The sequence below is a fragment of the Rhinopithecus roxellana genome, chromosome 6 (assembly GCF_007565055.1).
Source record: "Rhinopithecus roxellana isolate Shanxi Qingling chromosome 6, ASM756505v1, whole genome shotgun sequence".
In the NCBI taxonomy this organism is placed as follows: Eukaryota; Metazoa; Chordata; class Mammalia; order Primates; family Cercopithecidae; genus Rhinopithecus; species Rhinopithecus roxellana.
The window spans coordinates 108,550,017-108,568,022 of record NC_044554.1 but is presented as its reverse complement, the minus strand read 5'-3'; positions in this window follow the sequence as shown (position 1 = coordinate 108,568,022).

The following is an 18,006-nucleotide window of genomic DNA, read 5'->3' as shown; positions in this document are numbered from 1 at the left end:
GTTCACAGAGGTGTCCTGCAGGTGTTGGCAGCAAGTGGTGACACAGTGTGTTCCAGAGGGGCACATGCTCAGGGGAAAACAGAGCGGGGGCGGGGTTAGACATGTGGCGGGGCGGCCGGGGGCGGTGCAGGGCCTAACCTTTCAGAAAGGGGACTCCTCTCCTCCTCAATGTGGTGAAGGAGTGAGCCACAAGGATGCCTGGGGGGTTGCATTTCAGGCTGAAGGAGCAAGGAGTGCAAAGTCCCTGATGCAGAGGGAGGGGACTGCTGTTGCCAGGGGCAAGTGATGGGAGATGGGGTCAGAGAGTGACCAAACAACCTGGGCCTCCGAGGCTGTCACTGGGATTTTACTCTGAGCCACTTGGGAAGCCTCTGTCAGGTTTGTGCAGAGGCCAGAACTGACCTGCCTCTAGCAGGTGCCATCTGGAGGTGCTGGGGGAGACAGAATGCAAGAGTGAAGGCTGCAATGATGGCAGGAGCAGGGAGCAGGCCAGGAGGTGGTTACAACAGTCTTGGTGGGCGAGGCTGGTTGCCGGGTCAGGGTTGCAGGGGTGGAAGTGATGAGAAGTGGCCAGATTCTGGATATAGCTGGAAGGGAAGCTGGGCGGGGATTTGCTGAGGGCTGGGACATGAGACTCGAGGGAGAGAAGTCGGGTGTCCCCAAGTTCGGGCAGAGGTTCTGCTCTGCTGGGGCAGACAGGAGCTGAGTCAGGATGCTTCAGTGTGTGAGCATGGCCGGCTGCTGGCTGAGCCCAATTCTGGACTTTGATGCTGGATCCCAAGGCACATGAGGGGCAAGGGTGGAGGCAGCCCCAAGGAGACCTTTCTGAGGAGTCAGAGACCAGGGCTGGGTCTTCCAGGCGCTCTTTGTGTTTTCGCTGACCACGCCTGGCAGTGCTGGCCAGCTGACAGCTTCCCCGTCAAATCCTACATTACTCCCTCCCTGCAGCTGTGTCTGGCAGCTGGAGTGGGGCAGTAGACACAGCAGAATTCTTCCTTCCCCATGGCTCTCTTTAGTAGCTACCTCACGTTCTTAAAGAAGAAAATAATCAAGAGGCCAGAAAATTAGGAAGCAGAAGTTAAAATCTGTTGCTGATCTTTGAAATAAAGAATTTGTGTTGGTAGACATGTGACCTTGTGTGGTGCAGGGATGTGTTTGTGTTAAACCATTTTGGTGACTATGACATTCCAGGTGCATACTGGACGTAGCACATAGGATTTCAGAAGTCCCCAGAACAGTCATAGCCTCTGTGCAGCCCTTTGCTGAGCACAATTTTGGAAGGAAATACAGCAGCATGCTCATGGCATGGGATACAGAGCCAGAAGACCTGGGTTTGAATCCAGGTTCTACTTCTTTTAGTTGGATGTTATGTGGGAAAAGCAGTGAACTTTTCCTTTTAGAGAAGGTGATTTTCTCTGGTGTTATGATTTGATTTCTTGCTTTTTAATTTTTGTGTATCTGTTGTATGTTTTTTGATTTGAGATTACCACAGGGCTTGCAAATACTCTTTTATCTATTATTTTGAGTTGATAACAACTTAACACTACTTGCATAAACAAACAAACTAAAAAGCAAAAAGAAAACTAATAAAGACTTACTCTTTATCTTTGTTCCCCTACTTTTTTTTTTTTTTTGAGACAGCATCTCACTCTGTATCCAGGCTGAAGTGAGGTGCATGGCGTGATCTCGGCTCACTGCCACCTCTGCCTTGGGGGCTCAAGCAATTGTCCCACTTCAGCCCCCAAAGTAGCTGGGACCACAGGTGTGTGTCACCATGCCAGCTAATTGTATATTTTGTAGAGATGGGGTTTCGCCATGTCGTCCAGGCTGGTCTTGAATTCCTGAGCTCAAGCAATCTGCCCACCTCTGGCCTCCCAAAGTGCTTGGATTACAGGGGTGCCCTCTGGGATTACAAGCATGAGCTACCATGTGAGGCCTTCCCCCACTTTTTAACTCTTGATGTTTCCATTTATATCTTATTGTACTGTCTATGTTTTGAAAAGTTGTTATTTTTGACTGGTTCATCTTTTGGTCTTTCTATCTAAGAGTAGTTTACACACCACAGTTACAGTGTATATTCTGTGTTTTTCTGTGTACTTACTAATACCAGTGAGTTTTGTATCTTTAGATAATTTCTTATTGCTCATTAACATCCTTTTCTTTCTGATTGAAGTACTCCCTTTAGCATTTTTTTTGTAGGGCAGGTCTGGTGTTGATGAAATTCCTCGGCTTTTGTTTGTCTGGGAAAGTATTTCTCCTTCATGTTTGAAGGATCTTTTCACCAGATATAGGATTCTAGAGTAAAAGTTTTTCCTTCAGCACCTTAAATGTGTCATGCCACTATCTCCTGGCCTGTAAGATTTCCACTAAAAAGTCTGCTGCCAAATGTATTGGCGCTCCATTGTATGTTACTTGTTTTTCTTTTTTTCTCTTGCTGCTTTTTTTTTTTTTTTTTTAAATCCTTGACCTTTGGGAGTGTGATTATTAAATGCCCTGAGGCAGTCGTCTTTGGATTCAATCTGCTTGGTGTTCTATAACCTTCTTGTACTCAGATCTTGATATTTTTCTCTAGTTTTGGGAAGTTCTCTGTTACTACCCCTTTAAATAAACTGTCTACCCCATCTCTTTTTCAACCTCCTCTTTAAGGTCAATAACTCTTAGATCTGCCCTTTTGGGGCTATTTTCTAGATCCTGTAGGTGTGCGTCATTTAAAAAATGTTTTTGTCTCTTCTGGCGATATAATTTCAAATAGCCTGTCTTTTCTCACTAATTCTTTTTTCTGCTTGAGCAGTTCTGCTATTAAGAGACTCTGATGCATTCTTCAGTATGTCAGTTGAAATTTTCAACTCCAGAATTTCTGTTTGATTCTTTTAAATTATTTCAATCTGTGCTAAATTTATATGACAGGATTCTGAATTCCTTCTCGGTGTTATCTTGAATTTCTTTGAGTATCTTCAAAACAGCTCTTTTGAATTCTCTGTCTGAAAGGTCACATATCTCTGTTTCTCCAGCTTGGTGCCTTATTTAGTTCATTTGGTGAGGTCTTGTTTTCCTGGATGGTTTTGATGCTGGTGGATGTTAGTCAGTGTTCGAGCATTAAAAAGTTAGGTATTTATTGTAGTGTTTGCAGTCTGTGTTTGTTTGTGCCTGTCCTCCTTGGAAACACTTTCCAAGTATTCAAAAGGACTTGGGTGCTATGATCTAAGCTGTATCTGCTTTAGTGGGCATCCCTAGCCCAGTAACACTGTGGTTCTTGCACATCTGCAGAGGTTCCACGTTGGTGGTCTTTGATAAGGTCCAAACGAATTCTCTGGATTACCAAGCAGAGACTCCTTTTTCTTCCCTTACCTTCTCCCAAGCAAATGGAGTCTCTCTCTCTGTGTTGAGCTGTCTGGAGCCAGGGGTAGAGTAACACAAACACCCCTATGACCACCACCATTGGGACTGCACTGGGTCAGATATGGAGTATCAGCACAACCCTGGGTCTTGCCCAAGCCCTGCTGTAACCACTACCTGGCTACTGCCTATTTGCTCAAGGCCCTAGGGCTCTACAATCAGCAGGTGGTGATGCCAGCCAGGCTTATATCCTTCCTTTCAGGCTGGTGAGTTCCCCTAGGTCCTGAGTGGGCCCAGAGATGCCATCTGGAGCCATGGATGGGAGTCTAAAACCTTAGAATCTACCTGTTGTTCTATTCTACTGCAGTTGAGCTGGACTTCAAACCACAAGATGCAGTCCTTCTCATTCTTACATCCCGTTTCCACAGGCAGAGGAGCCTTACCAGGCCCATGGGGAGTACTGCCAGACTACCACTGATGCTCAGTTAAGGACCAAAGGAGCTTCAGTCAGCTTGTGGTGAATGTTGCCAGGCATAGGAACTCATCCTTCAAGATAGTGGGCTCCCTTGGCTCATGGAGTATACAGAAATGTCTGGGAACTAGGGCCCGGAATGGGGGCCTCACAGCCTTTATCAGTGCCCTAGCATACTGTGGCTGAGCTGGTATCCAAAATGCAAGACAAAGTCCTCTTTACTCTTCCATCTCTTCTCCTCAAGCAGAAGGAAGGGGTCTCTTTAGGAGCTGTGTGCTGTGCTGCCTGGGGTTGGGGAAGGAGTGGCACAAGCACTTTCTTAGATACCACAGCTGGTGTCTCATGTGCCCCACCAGTTCACTAACTCCAAGCCCAGCTCAGCACTAGGTCTTGCCTAGGAATTGCAGTCCTTGTCACACAGACTGCTCCTCAAGTTCACTCACGGTCCCAAAGCACTCCAGCCAGTGGGGGCGAGGCTTGCTGGAACTCATGCTCTGACCGCTGGACTGGGTGAGTACCCTCTGGGCAGGGCTGGTTCAAATGTTCTCTCCATGGGTGGGTGTCAGCTGAGTACAGCTCAGTTTTGCTTTCTGTTGTGACATAGCAGCACTGAGTTCAATGCAAAACCTCACAGTCATGGCATTCTCCCTCTCTCAAGTATACATACAGATTCTCTGTGCTACATAGCCACTGCCAGGGGATGGGGAAAGGGTGGCATCAGCAACTCAAGACTGTCCTTCTCACCCTCTTCAGTGCCTCCTTCAGCAATATGAAGTGAAAACCAGGCACTGTGATTGCTCACCTGATTTTTGGTTCCTATGAAAGTGCTCCTTTTGAGCAGATAGCTGTCAGACTTGGTATTCTTGAGTAGAGGTAGAGATATTTAGTGGAGTCCTTTATTCTGCCATCTTGCCCTGCCCCTAGGGTAAAGAAGTTAATTTTTTTAAACCTCAGTTTTCTCATTTGTGAAATGGGCACAATAACAGATATGAAGGTGTGACAAAATTATTGGCATCAGATGAGGTAAAAGGTATGTGAAGCACCTAACTAATGTTTTTGACACATGGAAATCACTCAGTAAAGGTTAGCTACGATGATAATGATGGATACAGTTGGGGAGGTATGAATGTGGGTAATGCAGAGGACTCCATGGACCCTGAGATGTAGTGAGTGTGTGTGAGGGCCCCTTGACTTTTCTCCTTCCGTTGCTCCATAAGATCAGAGAGTTGGTTTAGTTCACATCTGTCTTGTTTAGTTCACATCTGTCTTGTTTAGTTCACATCTGTCTTGTTTAGTTCATATCTGTCTTAGTAACAAGCCAGTTTCCCTAAAGGCTTTTCATTCACCCCCCTCTCTTTTCAAAACTCTTATTTTTCTTTCTAAGTGTTCTTTTCCTTCTGCATGTAAGTTGTTGGCCATCTCAGGAATCAAAACTTCCAGAACCAGCTGGCTTTGTAGCCAGCCCTGGGCTTGGACCTGCTCACTCACTAAGGTGGTACCTTCCAGCCCCCTTTACTGATGAGGTGGCCCTGTCAATCTGTAATTTGTCAGAGATACCACTGGGAAGAAATTAATCCAAAAGCATAATGAACCTGGGAAGTCGAAGCCGAAGTGAGCTGTGATTGAGCCACTGCACTCCAACTTGGACAACAGAACAAGACCCTGTCTCAAAACAACAACAACAACAACGACAACAAAGACTGCAATTTCCTTCAAGATACAGCAATTGGCTCCTTGTCAGTATCTAACTGGCTTTGAAGTTCTTCCTGTTCTAATTCCTAAATAGCTCTGGATTTCTCTCCAGTCTCACAATCTTTACTATCATTGTCTACATCAAGGATTTTCAACCTTGGCACCATTGATAGTTTGAGCCTGATCATGCTTATGGGCCTGTCCTGTGTGCAGTAGGACATCTAGCAGCAACTCTGGCCTCAACCCACTAGAGGCCAAAAGCAGCCACTGCCCTATCAGGACAACCAAAAATGTCTTCCGACATTGCCAGTCATTTCCTGGGAGGCAAAACTGCTGCCCTGCTGAGAACTTCTGGTCTACATTTAAGCCCTTGTGATTTGACCTGGAAACTGCAATTGCCTCCAGATGCCCTGACTCTCCTCCTGAGCACCTCCAATCTGCCCTTCATGCTTTTGCTGGAAGATAGAGCTGACCATGTCCCCTTCCTCCCTCTGGTGGGTTCTAGTTGCCTATTGGATAAAATATAAACTATTTAATTTGGCATTAAAAACCTTTTACAGCCCAGCCCCAGTCTTCCTTTTGTTCTTGGTACACTAACACTGCCTCACCCTGTGCTTGAACTATTTCAAATCATGCCAGGTTCACTGGGGCCACCTGGCCTTTGCCGGCTTTGTTCCCTTTTTGCAAGGCTCTCTGTCTTCTTATTTTGGGAGCAAGCTCTTGCTTCAAGGCTCAGCACCAACTACCCGCTACCCCTGCTGTCCCAACCCGCTTTACATCTTCCACATAGCTGTCTTGTCCTCTCTGGTTCCAGGGCACTTGCCTGTCTCCCTTATTGCACATGTCATATGGCTTTGTAACTATTTGTTCACAAGTCTTGTCTCTTATACTGCTTCCTTGAGGTCAGGGATTCTGTCTTAATTTATTCAGAACCACAGAGACCAACACAGCGCATGGGATACAGTGGGTGCTCATTTTTGGTTTTTGGAGTGAGTTAATAAACAGATGACGTGGACAAGGAAGATGGAAGAGATGTTAGGTACCTAGACATCAGAAAAGTTTTAATTTCCATGTGGCATTTTAAGAAAAAAACATGCTAGGTAACGTGGTTTCAAAGGATGCTATTAACTCTCAACTCAAGGGAAGAGTATACGATAGGGCAGGCTCCTTAGGCCGAGGCCAAGGACAACTGGGAGTGGTCTGAGTCAGCACCAGCTTCTGGTCATGCGGCTGTGCAGTCTCCCAGGGTCTCACACTCAGAAAGACTCTCTACTTGGCTTAACGCTCCGCTGCTGTCTTTAGATTCTTAACTTTTGAACAAGGGGCCCCACATTTTCACTTCATACTGGGCTTTGCAATTTACGTAGCTGGTATTGGCTTGGGTTGAGAAGGTCGGGGAGAGGGGACAGGGCAGTGGGCAGTGAACTAGCCCTTGCAGGGAATGAAGTTAGATGAATAGGTTGATAGGATGAGAGCTGCCATGCCAGGTATCAGCAGGCATCAGGAAGAGAGGCCCCAGGCAGACTGGTGGCAGCAGCAAAAATGTAACAGGTAACTGAGGACAAAGTCTCAGATGCCTGTTTCTGAGCTTAACCCTTGCTGGCTCCAATTCCTTTCTGTTATGATTTTCTCTTTTAACCCCCTTCCTCTTCTACAACTCCCCATTGGCAGAAGGAATGAGTGCTAGACAGGGGGTAATTTCTTTAAAATCAAATGCCCCTTTGCAGTGACACCGCACCTGGGTCTGGAGGGAGGTTGAGGACTGAAGAAACAAAAGGGGCTGGTTGACATTTGCACCTGTGTGAGCACCAGAGGAAGCCCTCAGGCTATTTGAAAATCCACTTCCAGGCTGCAACCAGCATCATGAAAAATCAGGAGAGCCTGGCAGCTTCTTACCACTAGAACTGCACCCCAGGGGCTCTTTCTGCAGCTTAAGGACTTATTTTTTCATTAAAGGCTGTAGGATTTTATAAATAGCAAGAAAAAAACCCATGGTATTAGCATATATTATTTACCAGAGTAGAGGGATGGATGAGGCCCAGGCAAATAGTTAGGTCAGTAGCCAGCCCCAGAATTGGGATCTAGGGCTGGGAGGGGCTGGGCTTGGAGAACAACATGAGATGAAGCTTTGAGAGCTGCAAGCCAGGTTCCAGGTTCCAACCTTGCTCTCCATTTGATTTGTGCCCAAGTTTGGCTTTACAAGTTTCAGTCTGTGTGAACTGTGCTAAGGAGAAGTGAAGCTGTGCCCGCATCCATGTTAATGGAAGGCAGGCCTTGCAGGCAAGTGACATTCAGGGGGACACGTGGAGGCCATGGTCAGTTATTCTCTGCAGTTAGCAGGGTCCCTTTTATATTAACTTGAGAAATTCTGGGTCTGGTTAAGGAACAAATAACAACGACCACTCCTGCCATCCACTGATGGCCCTGGCACTCCTGTGCTGGAGACTTGTGCACACGATCTTGTTCAGTCCTAGAGATGACTCTGCACAGTAGGCATCGTTCCTACTACACTAAAGTTGCACAGCTAGTAAATGGCACAGCCAGGATTTGAACTTGGGTCTCTCTGGCCCCCAAACCTGCAGCAATCATGGCATTGCTTCCCTGAAGACCTACAAGAGGCATTTCCTTCAAAGAGTTGTGGGGGCGAATGAGAACTTTTCTCTGCCAATGAATTATGTCCCGAGCCCTTAACTTTCTCTGCACCCTTCACTGTCATAGGCAGCCCTCCTAAATCTGCTCCTGGAAAAGGGCTTTTGTGTCTATGCTAGGATGTGTGTTTGAGAAAAAAGACTAACTGTGTCAGGGCGCATGCTATGCTTACGTGTGTGTTTGTGTAAATTTTTTTTTTTTTTTGAAATGGAGTCTGTTACCCAGGCTGGAGTACAGTGGTGCCATCTCAGCTTACTGCAACCTTTGCCTCCTGGGTTCAAACTATTCTCCTGCTTCAGCCTCCTGAGTAACTGGGATTACAGGCATGCACCACCACATCCAGTTGATTTTTGTATTTTTAGTAGAGATGGGGTTTCACCATGTTGGCCAGGCTGGTCTCGAACTCCTGGCCTCAAGCCATCCTTTCACCTCAGCCTCCCAAAGTGTTGGGATTACAGTTGTGAGCCACCGTGCCTGGCCCATGTAAATATTTTTACATAACTTTAAAAATCTTCAAACAACTGTTAGACCCTGAGTGTATCGTTTACCATCTCAATGGCATTATAACTTATTCTAGAAGGCAGGGCTCAAGTATGATAAATTAGCTTTTTGTGGGGCTTAAAAAGTTTTTGCACCCCAATAGTTGTGCTGTGTCTGATTTGAAGCCATTGGAACCTGTCCTGTATAAATCCCAATTCTATGCACTGGAAGCCTCTTCTTAAAGCTTATACCCTACTTTCTACTCAGTGGCCCCAGCAGGTGGTGGGTTTGATGAGCCCTCAAGCCATGGAGAAGTTTATTTGATGAAGGGGCACCCCAGGCCCACTCTGAGCAGGCTCAAAGCCACAGAGACAGGACAACTGAGATGGTGTCTCTGATTGTACCTACGGAGCTCACATGGGTGGGGGGGTGACTGTGACCACCATGCCAACATAGACTGCACTGCTCATGATACACACCCCGTTTTAAAAGCTTTATGAGTGTTGTCTCATTTCACCTTCCCAACAATCCTCTGAGAAATGTGTTTTTCAAACAAGCCCATCCCTGAAACATCCTAAAAAATTACATCCCTGTAATTGTTCTTTGTCTGCACCACGTTCTGGGCCAGCCGCACCCAGAGTCTCTGGAGAAGAGCCCCGTTTTCTATAGCATAGGTGTCTTGACTAAGCCCTTGCTCCAGCTCATTAGTAAATGATTTCCAGCACCCTCAGGATACAAAGCCAATGAGGGTTTGAGCTACCTAAGAACAGTGAACCTCATGCCCAATTTGAGAAGGAAGAGGTTTTATTCTCTCATGGGTAGGGTCCGGGGGTAGTGGAGCAGCTTGTGCTGTGTCTGATCCCCATTTTGGATGTGAGTCTCCAGCAGGAGAGCTTCTTGCTACTGGGGATTTAATGGTGCACTGGAAGGAACTCCTGGTGGTTTTGGATACTGAGGAGGTTCCTCACTCAAGCTGGTCTGCTGGACTTCCACCAGGTCCCCTGAGGGACAACGTTGACTGCACAGTGCAGGAGAAGAATGGACATTGCCTAGCATGAGCATCCAAGTGCCTTAGCAGGTTGTCATTGCTATGGACGTGATTCAAGGCTTCTCTCGAGTGATAGAAGGAGCTGATGAGCTGGTTTTGGCTTAGGAGATTTGTGGGCACTCAGTGTAGAAAGACCTCTGTCATGGGGCTCGAAAACTTTCCACAGAAGCAGGGTCTTGGCTAGGCTGTGCCTCTGGGTTATTAGGTCAGCTCATCCCACTTAGGTTCCTGTGCCACCAATGTCTCCGAGTTTCACTAATCCCTGGGCTTTTCTGTTGCTCTGGGAATGGACCATATGCTGCTTCTCCTGCTTTTTTCCTGTCTGTGACTGATGTGGGCACAGGATGCCCAGAGGCTTGAGGTCCACAGCATTCCTGGGTCTCACAAGCATCCAACTCCCTGCTTTGTCCTGAGCCCTTCACTGTGTCCCTGTTCTATAAAGGTTTTTTTTCTAGGGGATGCAGCCACAGCCTGGAAGCCCGTCTCTGGATTTCACTACCTGGGAGGTGCTGACTGAAGGGAATCATGCAGATCCTAAGGAACCTCAGTGGAGGCCCCGTGGAGCCCCTGCAAAGCCCCCAAAGCCCCATGCCCTGGACCAGAGCCATCGTGGGCTGTTCTCCCCACTGGCTGCACGCTGGAATCACCCAGGCAGTGTTCCTATTGGTGCCCCGGGGTCCCACCTCCGGATTCTGATTTAGACAGGGGGACCTGGGCTTGTAGGGTGTTTTTATTTTTTTTTATTTTTTATTTATTTTTATTTTTATTTTTAATTTTTTTGAGATGGAGTCTGGCTCTGTCACCCAGGCTGGAGTGCAGTGGCCAGATCTCAGCTCACTGCAAGCTCCGCCTCCCGGGCTTATGCCATTCTCCTGCCTCAGCCTCCCAAGTAGCTGGGACTACAGACGCCCGCCACCTCGCCCGGCTAGTTTTTTTGTATTTTTCAGTAGAGACGGGGTTTCACTGTGTTAGCCAGGATGGTTTCGATCTCCTGACCTCGTGATCCGCCCGTCTCGGCCTCCCAAAGTGCTGGGATTACAGGCTTGAGCCACCGCGCCCGGCCTTGTAGGGTGTTTTTAAAAGCTCCCCAGTTGATTCTGAGGTGCAGGCAAGACTCAGAGCCATTCATGGAGCAGCTCCATTGATAAAAAAGAACTCAACGCAGGCACTGATGGTGCTTGGAGAAATCTGCTTTACTTGACATAACTTGTATGTTTTTATTGTGTGAAACATGATGTTTTAATATACATATACATTGTAGAATGGTTAAATTCAGCTAATTAACAAATGCATTGCTTCATATAGTTATCACTCTTGTGGTAAGAGCACATAATGTCCATTTTCTACATTTTTCAAGAAGAGAATATATTGTCATTAACTATAATCACCTTGCTATACAACAGATCTCTTGAAATTTATTCCTCCTAACTAGCTGCAATTATGTATCCTTTGACCAGCATCTCCCCATCTCCCTACTCCTTTCTGACCAGCCTAGCTTCTACTTCTATGAGTTCAGGTTTTTGTTAGATTCCACATGAATCTTGATGAGTGAGGTCATGTGGTATTTGTCTTTTTGTGCCTGGCTTATTTCACTTACGGAATGTCCTCCAAGCTCATCCTGTTATCACAAATGGCAGGATTTCATTCTTTTTTTATGGCTGAGTAGTACTTCATGTGTGTACATACAACACATTTTCTTTATCCATATGTCCTTTGATGGACATTTAGGTTGATACCATATTTTGGTTATTGTGCATAGTGCTGTAATAAACATGGGAATGCAAATATATCTTCAACATACTGATTTCAATTCCTTTGAATATATACCTAGTAGTGGGATTGCTAGATCATATTGTAGTTCTATTTTTAATTTTTGGAGGAACCTCCATACTGTTTTCCATAACGGCTGTACTAATTTACATTCTCACCAACAATATATAAGTGTTCCCTTTTCTCCACAGCTTTGATGGCATGTGTTATCTTTTGTCTTTTTGATAATAGCCATAATAGTGAGGTGGTATCTCCTTGTGGTTTTTTATTTGCATTTTCTTGATGATTAGTGATGTTGAGCCTTTCTTCATATACCTGTTGGCCATTTGTGTGTCTTCTTTTGCAAAATGTCTACTCAAGTCTTTTGCCAATTTTTCACTGGGTTATTATTATTATTATTTTGCTATTGAGTTGTTTGGGTTCCTTATGTATTTTGGATATTAACTGCTTGTCGATGTATACTTTGCAAATATTTTCTCCCACTCTTTAGGTTGTCTTTTTTTGCTCTGTTGGTTGTTTCCTTTATTGTGTAGAAGCTTTTTAGTTTGATGTAATTTCATTTGGCTCTTTTTGCTTTTGTTATCCATGCTTTTAAGATTTTATAAAAAAAATTATTTCCCAGACCAATGTCGTGGAGTTTTCCCCCTATGTCTTCTTCTAGTCGTTTAATAGTTTTGGGTCTTGGATTTAAGTCTTTACTGTATTTTGAGTTGAATATGGTGAGATATAAGGGGGAATTTCATTTTTCTGCTTGTGGATATCCAGTTTTTCTAACACCATTCTATTGTAGAAATTGTCCTTTTTCCATTGGCTATCTTGGCACTGCTGTTGAAAATCAGGTCACTGTGAAGGTGTAGATTTATTTCTGGGCTCTGTATCCTGTTCCATTGGTTTATGTGTCTGTTTTTATTCCAGTACCATGCTGTTTTGGTTACTATTGCTTTGTATTATACTTTGAGGTCAGGAAGTGTGATGCCTCTAGCTTTGTTCTTTTTGCTTATTTCAGCTTTTTGTTTTGTGTGTGTGTGTGTGTGTGTGTGTGTGTGTGTGTGTGTTTCCATACAAATTCCAGGATTACTTTTGTTATTTCTGTGAAGAATGTCATTGGTGTTGTGATATGCCTTGCTTCTAAAAGTTAAACAGCAAATTCTCATTAAGTTCAAATTTTTCATCTTTAAAATACTTGATTCTAAGGAGCTGAAATTTCCACTTGTTACTCTTGTTGATGGAGCAGCCTGGTCAGGATCAAGTATCACCAGCATCTAGTGAGGCACTGTCATGGGCTGAACTGTGTCCCCCAAAATTCATATGTTGAAGTCATACCCCTAGTACCTCAGAATGTGACTATATTTGGAAATAGGGTCTATAAAGAAGTAATTAAGATGAGGTCATTAGGTGAGTCTTAATCCAATATGTCTGGAGTCTTTATGAGAAGAGGTAATTGGAACACAAACACGCACAGAGGGATGACCATGTGATGAGGAGAATGCAGGGAGAACATAGACATCTGCAAGCCTAGGAGAGGTCTCAGAGGGAACCAACCTCGCAGATGCCTTGGGCTCAGGCTTCCAGCATCCAGAACTGTAATAAATAAATGTGTGCTGTTTTAGCCTCCCAGTTGTCGTACTTTGCTATGGCAGCTCTAGCAAACAAATATGGGCACCAACCAACCAACCATTATAGTCACATGGAATCAAGGCTCAGATGAAAGGACCTGACAGGGATGTAGGAGGAAGAGGAAGGGGGAGCAGGTAGGTCTTAACTTGAATCTCCGTACCTCCTACCACATTGGCCAGAACAATGCCTGGGCTTTGGGTTGTAGTTCACCGTCTCTGGAGTTGCGTTTGCTGTCTTTGCTGCCTCTGAGGGTTGAGCTAAGCAAACACTTACCTAGGCAGGATGAGCAGGTGAAGGATGAGGGTCCACATGACCACCCAGACTGGACTCTTGGGATCTTCCCAGTTGGCAGGTTAAGGAGTTTTCTTCAATATAGCTTTTCCTTCAGTCCACCTTGGTCACACTGTAGCCTGTAAAAAACTAGGCTTGTGGCCGGGCACAGTGGCTCATGCCTGTAATCCTAGCACTTTGGGAGACCAAGGCAGGCAGATCACGAGGTCAGGAGTTCGAGACCAGACCGCCAACATGATGAAACCCTGTCTCTGCTAAAAATACAAAAATTAGCCGGGCGTGGTGGTGCATGCCTATAATCCCAGCTACTCAGGAGGCTGAGGCAGGAGAATTGCTTGAACCTGGGAGGAGGAGGTTGCAGTGAGCTGAGATTGAGGCACTGCACTCTGGCCTGGGTGACAGAGCGAGACTCCATTTCAAAAACAAAACAAAACGAACAAACAAACAACTAGGCTTGCTAGACCAAGAAATCTGATTATTGGTGTTTTTCCACTTGTGGGAAAAATGTGCCTAATGCATTTGTATCTCAGTCTACTTATTTGTTTATCTATCTATCTATCTATCACTAATGAAAAGATCATACAAAAATATTAACAATGGTTATCTCTGGGGTGTGAAATTATGGGTAATTTTTGTCTTTTTGTTATACTTTTCCATTTTCCCCAGCTTTCTCCAATGGGCATGTATTTATTTTTATAATCATAAAAAAGCAATAAAAAAGTCTATAACCAAAATACGGTGTTCGAGAAGCCCAAGTTCTTGATGAATAGTGTACTCTGAAAAAAGGCATATAGTATATGGCAAAGACAGGGAGAAATTCCATCAAAATGTTCTTCTTAGTTGTTGCTGGATTGTTAACCTCTTTAGGCTCTAGATTAGCTCAGAATGAGAACATTTAGCAATCTCAAGGCCTATGTTGGAGCCAGTTTCACAGTGAAGCAAAACCCGTACCCCAGGGCACAGCAAAGTCTTTGTGCTGAGAGGGAAACAACGGCACATATGTCCCAGAGAAAGAGGCTAATTCTTTTCCCTGGCAGCCTATTAAAGCCTCTCAGACATTGGACTAAATTTCATCCTTCCTCCAAGAAGACGTGGACTTCCGTGTCCTTGAACAAAACCCAGAATAAGTTATGGATATAAGCCAGCAGCTCTTCTCATGGATTGGAGAGCCAAGAGTCACTACTTGTCTGTCCTTCACACTCAGGTCAGTTTTCAGAACAAAGCAGATTTCTCACTCCAACTGGAATGCAAATAAACCAAGGCTTTGCTGGCCAAGGGCCATTGTGTCATTATTTAACAAGTTCTATCATCCATTTATGCCCCAGATGAATCAGATGCAGATTCTGTGCCCAGCACTGTGCTAAGTGCTTCATGTGTATATTTTATTCACTCCTCACAATGACCCTGTGAGGGTCATCAGATGACAGATGAAGAAGTGAGAACTGGCTGGGCGTGGTGGCTCACGCCTGTAATCCCAGCACTTTGGGAGGCTGAGGCGGGCAGATCACAAGGTCTGGAGATAGAGACCATCCTGGCTAATATGGTGAAACCACGTCTCTACTAGAAATACAAAAAAATTTAGCCAAGCCTGGTGGCGGGCGCCTGTAGTCTCAGCTACTCAGGAGGCTGAGGCAGGAGAACGGCATGAACCCAGGGGTGGAGCCTGCAGTGAGCTGAGATTGTGCCACTGCACTCCATCCTAGGCAACAGAGTGAGACTCCGTCTCAAAAAGAAAAAAAATAAAAGAAATGAGAACCAAGATCTCACTGGAAGTGAGAGTGGCAGTGCTTCCAGAGCTGCACAGCCACACTATACTGCCCTTGCTGTGGAGATACAGATATGAAAAGCCCTGGCTGTGCTCTGGGGGGCATGCACTGGAGTGAGTAGAGTCCGATGTCCTCAAGTAAGGGTCAAGCAAACAAGTAAGGGTCATAAAAGGGTCAGGTGCAGAGAGCGAGGTATGTACAGGGCATGGAGGAGGGAGTGCTCCAGTTACCCAGGGTGGGGCAGTGGTTTGTGAAATGTTTCCCAAAGCAAATGACCTTTGTACTGGGTCTAATGAGGCTGACAAGGGTGACTGATTCTGTGTGAGGGGAACAGATGCTAGCAGTGAGGTTATTACAGACCAAAGGAGCAACCTCAGCAGCAGGTTCGGAAGCACAAAGATTGATCCCCACTCTCAGCATTGGACATATATCATCTAGGCAGAAAGTCAACAAAGAGACATTAGATTTAAACTGCACTATGGACAAAGGGACCTAACAATTTCCTGAACATTCTAACCAACAACTACAGAATATACATTCTTCTCATCAGCACGTGGAACATTCTCCAGGATGGACCATATGTTAGGCTTCAAAGGAAGCCTCAACAAATTTTCCAAAATCATATCAATTATCTTCTTAGAGCACAATGGAATAAAATTAGAAATCAATACAAAAAGGGAACCTTGGAAACTATACAAATACATGGAAATTAGACAACATGCTCCTGAATGACCACTGGGTCAATAAGAAATTAAGATGGAAATAAAAAATATTCCGTGAAAGAAATGAAAATGGAAACACAACATACCAAAACCTGTGAGAAAACTAAAAGCAGTGCTAAGAGGAAATTTATAGCAATAAATGCTTCCATCAAAAAGTAGAAACATTAAAATTAACCATATAACAATGCAAGGTGAAGGGGCAAATGAGCAAGAAGCAAGATAAGAAGTAGAGGTTGAGCAGCCAAAACAAAAAGTGAGATTAGCTGGGCATGGTGGCAGGTGCCTGTAGTCCCAGCTACTCTGGAGTCTGAGGCAGGGGAATTGCTTGCACCAGGGAGGTGGAAGTTGCAGTGAGCCAAGGTCGTGCCACTGCACTCCAGCCTGGGTGACAGAGCGAGACTCTGTCTCAAAAAAAAAAAAAATAAAGAAAATAAAAGAAGATAATACCCCATAATCAAGTGAGATTTATGCCAGGGATGCAAAGATGGTTCGACATATACAAATCAATAAATATGACACATCACATCAACAGAATGAAGGACAAAACCATATGATCATCTTAATAAATGCAGAAACAGTATTTGATAAAATTTCTGATAAAAATTTTTGATAAAAATTGATAAAATTTATAATAAAAACTCTCAAAAAACTAGGTATAAAAGGAACACACTTACAATAATAAAGACCATATATGACAAGTCTATATGAATGGAACGTGTCATTTGCAGCAACATGGATGGAACTGGAGGCCATTACCTTAAGTGAAATAAGTGAGGCACAAAAACACAAATATCACACGTTCTCACTTATATGTGGAAGCTAAAATATTTGATCATATGGAGGTAGAGAGTGGAAATATAGAGAACAGAGATGGAGGTAGAGAGTGGAAAGATAAAGAACAGAGACTGGGAAGTGTGAGTCTGGGGAAAGGGGGAGGATGAAGATGAGGCAGGATAGGTACTTAAGGAAGTTACCATGTCCTTGGGATTTGGCAACCTTGATGACCTCACAGTCAACACAATAAGCTCCAGCGTTTGCACTGCAGCCAAGTTCATTCAAGCAAAGCTGTCTCCAGTAGAGAGTTTCCCCTGTACAGAGCATGAACATTTTGATTTTACCTGTCCTCAGACTGACCCTTTGCTCATTATAATAATAAAAAACATTCCTGGTTGGAGATGTAGGGTGCTAATGAGACATGCAATGTACAAACAAGCATGTACAGGTACTGCACATGTGCACCCAGAAGACCACCCAGAACATGCTTCCTAGCAACACCATTTCCCATTCCCTCATGAATAATCAGGTAAGCCTTCGATAAAGGGAGTCTCCCTCAAGTAGGTCTTTGTTACCTCATCCTCACGGGCAGCCCACCCTGACTCCCCTCTCTGGACATCCTGTCTATTCTGCACCTAACTCTCAGGGTATTCTTCCTCCTTTGCAATAAATTGCTCTATGCTGCCTCTCCTTTGCTGTGTGTCTCTTGTTTAAATTCCTTGAAACTAGGAAGATAAGAACTGAGGTTTCACAGCAGCTATCAACAAAGAGAAGTGGGTTAAAGCATATAAATATACAGTTAGATAGAAGGAATAAATTCACTGTGTGATAGCAGAGGAGGATGACTATACTTAACAAAATGTATTGTACTTGGGTGATGGACACCTGGGATACCCTGGCTTGATCACTGTACATTGTACATAAGTAACAAGTTTTCTCATGTACCCCATAGATTTGTACAAAAACAAAAAAACACAAAAACTGGAAGCAGCCTGGAGTCTGTCAACAGGAGAATGGATGAATAAGGGACCTACCTGATTGTGGCCTATTTGATGGAATATTACTCTGCAATAAAAAGGAACAGACTGAGACTGATACATGCGGCATGGATGAGTCTTCATGACATTGTGTCAAGTAAGAGAAGTCAGATTCAAAAGATGAAGTTCTTTCCTGAGCACTTACTACATGCCAGACACTATACCAGGCATTTGCAGGATAATGCCATCTATAGGAAGTTCTGAGGAGGCAAAAAGAACAGTGGCTGCCTCTAGGCATTGAGGGTGAGAGCGGGACAGACTGGGAAGGGGCATGAGAATGTTCTGGGGGTGATGGTAATGCTATCTTGCTGGGAGTTTGGGTCGCACAAATGTATGCATCTGTAAAAACTCA